The sequence below is a fragment of the Eptatretus burgeri genome, chromosome 10 (assembly GCF_056783735.1).
Source record: "Eptatretus burgeri isolate ZD-2024b chromosome 10, Ebu_testis_v1, whole genome shotgun sequence".
Taxonomy (NCBI): domain Eukaryota; kingdom Metazoa; phylum Chordata; class Myxini; order Myxiniformes; family Myxinidae; genus Eptatretus; species Eptatretus burgeri.
Genome location: NC_140970.1, coordinates 48,361,819 through 48,369,318, shown reverse-complemented (window position 1 = coordinate 48,369,318; position 7,500 = coordinate 48,361,819). Strand labels below are relative to the sequence as shown.

At 42.4% G+C, this 7,500-nt stretch overlaps 1 long non-coding RNA gene across 4 annotated transcripts in view; it reads right to left on the bottom strand.

Moving 5' to 3' along the window:
• LOC147018503 (uncharacterized) overlaps positions 1–7,500 on the bottom strand; it is a 98,604-nt gene that overhangs the window by 4,714 nt on the left and 86,390 nt on the right. For 2 of the 4 annotated variants that reach the window (XR_015062423.1, XR_015062425.1), the window contains exon 1: positions 1–2,238. This exon is cut by the window's left edge. The exons of the other annotated variants lie outside the window; for them this stretch is intronic. This is a non-coding gene — a long non-coding RNA (uncharacterized LOC147018503). Of the gene's footprint in view, positions 2,239–7,500 lie in introns of those variants that run through there. 4 annotated transcript variants of the gene reach the window in all.

The following is a 7,500-nucleotide window of genomic DNA, read 5'->3' as shown; positions in this document are numbered from 1 at the left end:
GCAACATATTACAATCACATCTTCGATACAAAAATAGAACCACAGGTCCTGAAGCTCACCTGGATCAGGAGCAACAGTCACTTAAACCTCCTGCAGAAACCCCCTAGACCCTGATATTTTTATGCCGTGAACAAACTTTGGTACATCATGAGTGATGAAGGTTGTGGTCAAGTTTAATCAAAATTGTGTGTGTAGTTTCAAAGAAGAGAGCAAATACATATTTGAGGGGGGGGGTCAAAAAAAAACTCATAGACCCCCTTAATGAGCACAGATCTTGATGCAGTCAATACATCTTCGTGAAGCATCAGATATGAAACCTGTGGCCAAGTTTCATCAAAATTGTGTGATTGGTTCAAGCGATAATGACTGAAGTGTTTACAGACTCACTGACTGACACGGACACTGTTCGATCAGATAAGCTTACCAGACTAAAGTCCAGGTGAGCTAAAAACTGAAACAGTCCACTCCATCAAAACTCGAAAGAGTTTCAACCCATTAAATTCAACACCCAATGAACGAAATGCAGGCCCACACAAACACATGGACATACACAAGTATCCTTTGCATATTGGCTATACCAACCGACAGCAATATCCCATTAGCGATGGTGTGTTTCAGTTTCCAAATGTGCGTCTAACAGCATCTACATATCATGTTCTCCTGTTGCCAATACAGCTTCCTGCTTTCCATGCACTCCTGCTGTTCGTTTCTGTTCCTCATGGCTCTTTGCTCACCTTCCCCCATTTCCCATCTGCCTGAGTCGAGTGGTCATGTGACAGTGAACTTGACACCCTCATTTTTTTTTAAATATAAAAATTAACTTGAACTCGGGTCATGAGAATTCAAATAAAGGCACAGTAGAATTCAACATTGGAGGGTTTCGAAAGATTAATTGTTCATGTTAAACAACTAGGGCCTACCAATTACAAATAACTTGAGCCCCTTTTTTGTGTAAATGCTATACTTTTGACTTATTACTATTTATTGAATGTTAAGAGGAGAGAGCCAATTGTTGGATACTTGGTGCACGTTTATAAGCTTCCCCCTTTCAAATCTTACACCTAAATGGGACCATGTTGATTCTGATTGCTCCATGTGTCATATTAAATGCCAAATGTACCTTGGCTCTTTTGAGATATATCTTTAGAAGGTCGATCTCTTTTTTTTTTTTTCCAACAAATGTGAACAGCTTGGCTGTTTTATTTTACCCCACACACACGAAGCAAAAAGCAAAGTTAAGCAATTGGTTCATGGCCGTCTGTCTTCTCAGTTTATGATCGAAGAATAACTTATTTCAACTGAATGTTATATTTTGAACACAAATTGGAACATGAATCAGAAGACAAATCTGCTGTTTTACAGTACTTTGTCTCTAAAGTCATCCTGATCGCACATGCGCAGAGGAGTGAGATAATTTATTCATTCTGTCTGCCTGCCTGGCAGTCACGCAAGATTGAAAATCATTCCAAACAGGAAACTTACTGTTTTTAAGGATGTCATAAAGGACACAAACAACAGGCACGAATCATCATGATCATCACCATTTTGAAGCCTTTTTCCCTTAGCAGGGGTCAGCTTTTCGTGGGCTCCAATCATGGTACCCTTTCTTGTGGCAATGTTTTTACAGCCGGATGCCCTTCCTGACGCCAACCCTTAGTCACCTTCGACACACAGGGATAATTACCAGTAAGCTGGTGCTCATTTCGCCGACCTTCGGAAGGATGAAAGGCAGAGTCAACCCCCATGATGTTAATTCAGTGGCCAGCGGGGATCGAACTCAGGACCCCGAGGATCCCAAGCCACCACCCTAACCACAAAGCCAACACCAGGCTCATAAACAACAGGCACGAATAACTACTGTAATGTGTCCGATGGGGTGGTATCATAGACACTGCCTAAAATGGTGGTAAACCTGGAATTTATTTATTTCCACGACTTTTACAATCTTGATTTTATTTAAATTTAATTATGTACTTGAACACTGTAGAACACAAATTGCCTTCTTTGCACTTTCACGAACCTCCAGTTTAGCAGTACTTGGACATGTTATATAGGGTGAAGTATCAGGTGATGTATAAGACTGCTTCAATAGCGCTAAACTCCCGGATTTATTTTAATGATCTTTAAAATCATTATTGCATTGAATTTGAAGTATACACATAAACACTGCACAGGGTATCGTGTTATATGAACTCTCTAGTTGTCAATATTTTGGATACTGATATCAGTGATTTTTCATTAAAGTTAAGATGCTTATTTCTACTGTACATAAACATACTGCTATGAAAAGTCAAAAACAATAATGTATTCATTTGAATGACCAGAAGCTCGTTGTAAAAATTCGATAGAAAAAATATATATATAACGACAAAAGGAATCCATTTATTCTTGCGCTGATTGAAATAGCTCAAAAATGGGAGGTTCAATAAGGAATGTTTTGAGTTGTACGCACCTGGTGCTTAAAGAAAACAAAAGAGTAAAGAGAGTTCAAAAACATTGATTTATTCGAAAAATTTGATTGGGTAAACTTACCATGGATTACATGAAGATAATTTTGACTTAGGAACGAAGTACAGGCTGTCCACAAAGTCTTGTTCCGGTTTTAAATTTTCATTACAGTCAAACCAAAAGAGATACAATGATGCGTTTGTTTGCGTTTTGTCACATAGTTCCTAAACTTTCTTGTGGTCTTCATTACACCTCAACATGTGCACCTTTACTGGCATGTAGCACAACTAAGCGATAATCCAAATGTTGGCCAATATATCCCTCGTCACACTGCTGATGTAATTAGTTAGCCTTGCACGAAGCCTTTCAACATCAGCAACAGAGATTTGGAAAACAATCCTTGACATACTCCCACAAGAAGTCTAAAATCATCACATCAGCAGACCGTGGAGACCAGAGGACTGCCCCACCACATCAAGCCATCTACCGGGGAAGTTCTTGGTTGTAAAAGTTGCACTCTGGCTATCTGCACTTTATATGCGTGAAAATGCATTCTCCTGTGTACAAGTTTGTTTTTTCGATTGTAATTTTCCCATAGGTTTGGCTTAATTTGAAGCAACTTCACTTAATTTTTTTTCTTCTCCGAGGAGCATTTCTGTGTTTCGAGGTGGAACCAGCCAAAAAGCATTAGCCTATCAGAGAGTGCACGAGCACTCTCAATGTAGGGATGGCACAGAAAAAAATGTCAGCCCCACCCGCCACATCCAAAACTAAAGTTGGAGTATCTTCTCTAAAAAGCTGCTTAGGCTACATATGAGAGCACACCTGGTCTGTTCAGTGGATTGTCTAGGCAGGGATCACTTTCCAGTACTCGAGACCATGTCAAAAGCAAAAAAAAACGGAGATCGATCAAAACTGTCAAATCTTCTTCTCATTCATAATAATAATAACAAGAAGGGCACTTGGTAGAGCACATGCCTCTGCCCTACAATGCCTGATCCACAAGAACATATCTGGCCCAATACATTTTTGAACAAGAAAAACAGCAATAAAAGATTGCAAACCCTTGCCAGGACTTCTTTTGAGTGGTGTATTTTTATAGGTTTTCAGGTAAATCCAATATGGCTGCCAAACGCTGTGACTTATGACATCATATGTGTGACTCTTTTGTTCCTCATGGGTAGGCGGAAATCTGTGTAAAGTTTCACCTCGATCTTTTCAGCCATTTCAGAGAAGATTTTTGAAGGTTATAAAAGAAATTAAAAAAACAATATGGCTGCCGAATCACGTGACCAATGATATCATCATAAAAAAATTGTGGACCATTGTATCCCTAGTTTTATCATTTTATCCCATTCTACATATGCAATTATGATGTCATCATGAAGACAAGCACCGATGGCATCATAAAAATACCACATTTATTCCCCATGCTATGTGACACCCATGGCTTGGGGAACACTTGTGTGAAGTTTCCCCTCGATTTGTCCAGCCGTTCTGGAGAACATTGTTATAGGTTTTATGATAAATTCAATATGGCTGCGAAACCATGTGACCAATTACATCATGTGTGAACCTTTTGCTCCTCATGGACAGGCGGTCATATGTGTAAAGCTTCACCTCGATCGATTCAGCCACTTCAGAGAAGAAGATTTTTGAATGTTTTTTTTTTTTTTAAACAATCTGGCTGCTGAATCATGTGACCGATGACATCATGAAATTTTTTTTTTTGGACCATTTTATCCCAAGATGAGCCTCAAAAATTATCACACTGATCGGATGTGGCGTTCTACATATTAAATTATGACGTCATAACGAGGGCACCTATGATATCGTAAAACAAAAAAAAAATCACACATTCCCTATGAGGAGTACTCGCTATGTGCCAAGTTTCAAATTTTTCCTTGGTGCGGTTTCAGAGAAACAGAAGTCCAATGTTTTTTTTCCGTTTTTCCAATATGGCTGCCACACCACATGACCTATGATGTCATAATTATCATAAGAAACATTCTACACGAGTAGTCGCACTAATGGTGGAAATTTTGTCTCAATCCGACAAGCGGTTGCGGAGAAAAACATGAAAGTTCTGTGCAGACAAACCGACAGACAAACGAATGAAAATCACTCATAGAGTGAGTGACAACTTGGCAAAACAGCACAAAGTAGAACGGCACTCGGCAGAGCGCACACCTCTACCAGGTGGAACAGTTCACTTTTTGTACCCCACTGATGGGCTGGATCTGAACCAAAATCCAATCCACTTGTTCTTGTCACCTACCAACTCATCCACCTTGTCTTGTCATAACTCGTCCACAACTTTTTGAGATATAGAGATATATTTAGTTTTTGACCCTATCTATCAATTTTAGAAATTAGGCCTGTGTTGATCTCTTGACCTTAAAATTAATTGGTAGTTGAATTCAGCGACCTGACATGCAAATGCTCTTCAAATTTCAAGTTAATTGGATTAAAATTGATGATTTTAGAAATTTGGCCGATGCTGACCTTTTGATTTATGTTTTTTGTTTGTTTGTTTTTGTACACATTGTCGAGGCTCGTATGAAAGCTAACACACAATGCACAGCAAAGGGGGCATGAGACAAGAGGGGTGGGGGAGGGAAGGACAAAACGGTGGGGAATAGAGACATTTGGAGATCTGTGGAAGGGAGAGGGATGGGGCGGGGAACACGGGGTATACAAGATGGACATTACAAGGACTTTCAGGAAGGAAAGCAGGGAATTTGAAGGTGGGTTTGTGGTGGATTAACAGGGGCAGAAAAGATCATGGTTTAGGATGGGGGAAGATAAGAGTTGGTGGTGAACTGCTGTTTTGAAGGCCTGGAGGGAAGAATGGGATTGAAGAGAGTGTGGGAGTTTATTCCAAAGGTGGGAAAAAAGAGGAATGAAATAGGAAATTGATGAAGTTGAGCAGCGGTTCGTGATTTTGGTCGTTTTTTCCAGAAAGGGGGTTGTTGGGGTACCTTGAGCACCCTGCATAAATATGGTGGGGACATATCGCAGACAGAGCAGGGGGAGCGAGACCGGAGAGGAGACGGTAGAAGACAGAAAGACCACCAACCTGCTTGCGGTGAATGAGTGAGAGGCCCAAAGACTCAGCCTCATCGCGGGAGATACCAACGATCCTAAATGCTTTGGTTTCCACAGTGTAAAGCCGAGAAAGGTGAGAGGCAGGAGCACCAGCCAAGAGGGGAGAACAGTACTCCATTAGGCTGCGGACGAAAGCTTTGTATGTGGTCAGGACCTCAGGTGGGCCGAGGAAGGACTTTGCATGACGGAGGATTCCCAGTTGACGACTGGCTTTGGAGGCCAGGTTGGAAATGTGGCTTTCCCAGGAAAGATCATGGCAGATAGTGAGACCCAGAAGCTTGAATGAAAGGACTTCTTCCAGAGGGTTGTTAAGAAAGTAGATGGGGATTTGGCAGGACTGAAAGACATCTCCACCTGTTGGACCAGTTTGTGATTTTATCCAGATCTGCAGAGAGCAAAGAAGCTGCTGCTTGCCGGTCTGAGGGATGACAGATGGAACGATAGAGGGTGGAGCCATCAGCAAAGGGATAAAGAGGATGTTCAGAGAGTTGAAGAGACCATTGATGAAAACCAGAAAAAGAACGGGGCCCAGGATGCTGCCTTGAGGAACTCCAGCCTGGACAGGAAGAGGGGATGAGAGAACTCCATTTATGGCCACACGTTGGCTGTGACAGGAGAGGAAGTCTGCGAGCGATGCGTGGAGATGGCCTTGGATACCATGGGAGGAGAATTTGGTGAGTAGGGCAGGGTGCCAAACCATGTCAAAAGCACGCGATATGTCGAGGGATACGGCTCTGATTTCATGTCCATCATTGAGGACCTCCATCCATTGTTGTTAGAGCAGCAGCAGCATATCCAGGGGAGAGTGACCTGGTCTGAAACCAAATTGATGATTGGAAATCAAGCCATTGGAGAAGAGGAAGGATTTAATGTCTGAAGTGATGATGGATTCTATAACCTTGCTGATGATTGGGAGAAGGCTGATTGGTCTGTTGTTGCAGGGATGTGTTTTTGCACCTTATTATGGAGGACAGTAATGTTTGCTGATTTCCAAGCAGATGGCAGATGACCTTGAGCAAATGAGAGGGTGAATAGAACAGAGAGAGTGTGAGCAAGAGCAGAGGAGCAGGTTTTTAGGTCACGTGGGATGATGCCGTCTGGACCGGTTGCAGAATCTGAGTCGAAGTTCGACAGCAAGCTCTCTATTTTGTCAGAAAAAAGGACACAGAATCCAGGGACAGTTGAGTGCGACTGGATAAGGTGGGTACAAAAAGCGATGGGTTTCGGACACAAGATTTAAATGCAAATACGGAGTTCAGGCATTCAGCCTTTTCACGTGCGGTATCAGCAGTGTGGCCATTTGCGGTAAGGGAGGGGATGGAGGTGGAACATACACCAGAAACAGATTTGTTTAGACACCACCAGGATTTGGAGGAGGGATAGAAGTTTGAGACTTCAGACTTGAGAATGATGAGAAAGATGTTGTTTTCTGTCTTTCCTGAGGGTAGACACACACTTGTTCCAAGCTTTCTGGAAGGAACTGAGATTGCCCTCAGTTGGGTTTGCTTTCCATGAGGCAAAGGCAAGTTGTTTCAGGACAACTGCCTCACCACAAGGTTCAGTGAACCAAGGGCGGGATGAAGGGTAGGACAACTGAAGAAGAGAGGGGATAAATCTGTGCATGAGGGAGACCAGTCCAGAAGTTTGGTGGCTGCTTGGAGACCCTGCCAGTCGGCTTGAGTGAAATGCCAGACTCGACGGCAGTGAGGTGGTTCTCTGATAATAGCCAGAGAGATGTCCACTTTGACAAGGACGTGGTCAGAAGAACCGATTGGAGTGAAGGAAGAGCAGCAGATATTTTCAGGGAAATTTGTCAAAATCAGATCCAGAAGAGATAGAGTACCATTGGTTGAGATCCGGGTCGGGAAGTTGACTGATTGAGTCAGTCCCAATGAGTCGCAAAAGTCTTTTGCTGAAGTGCCATGACAGGTGAGAGAGGTACCC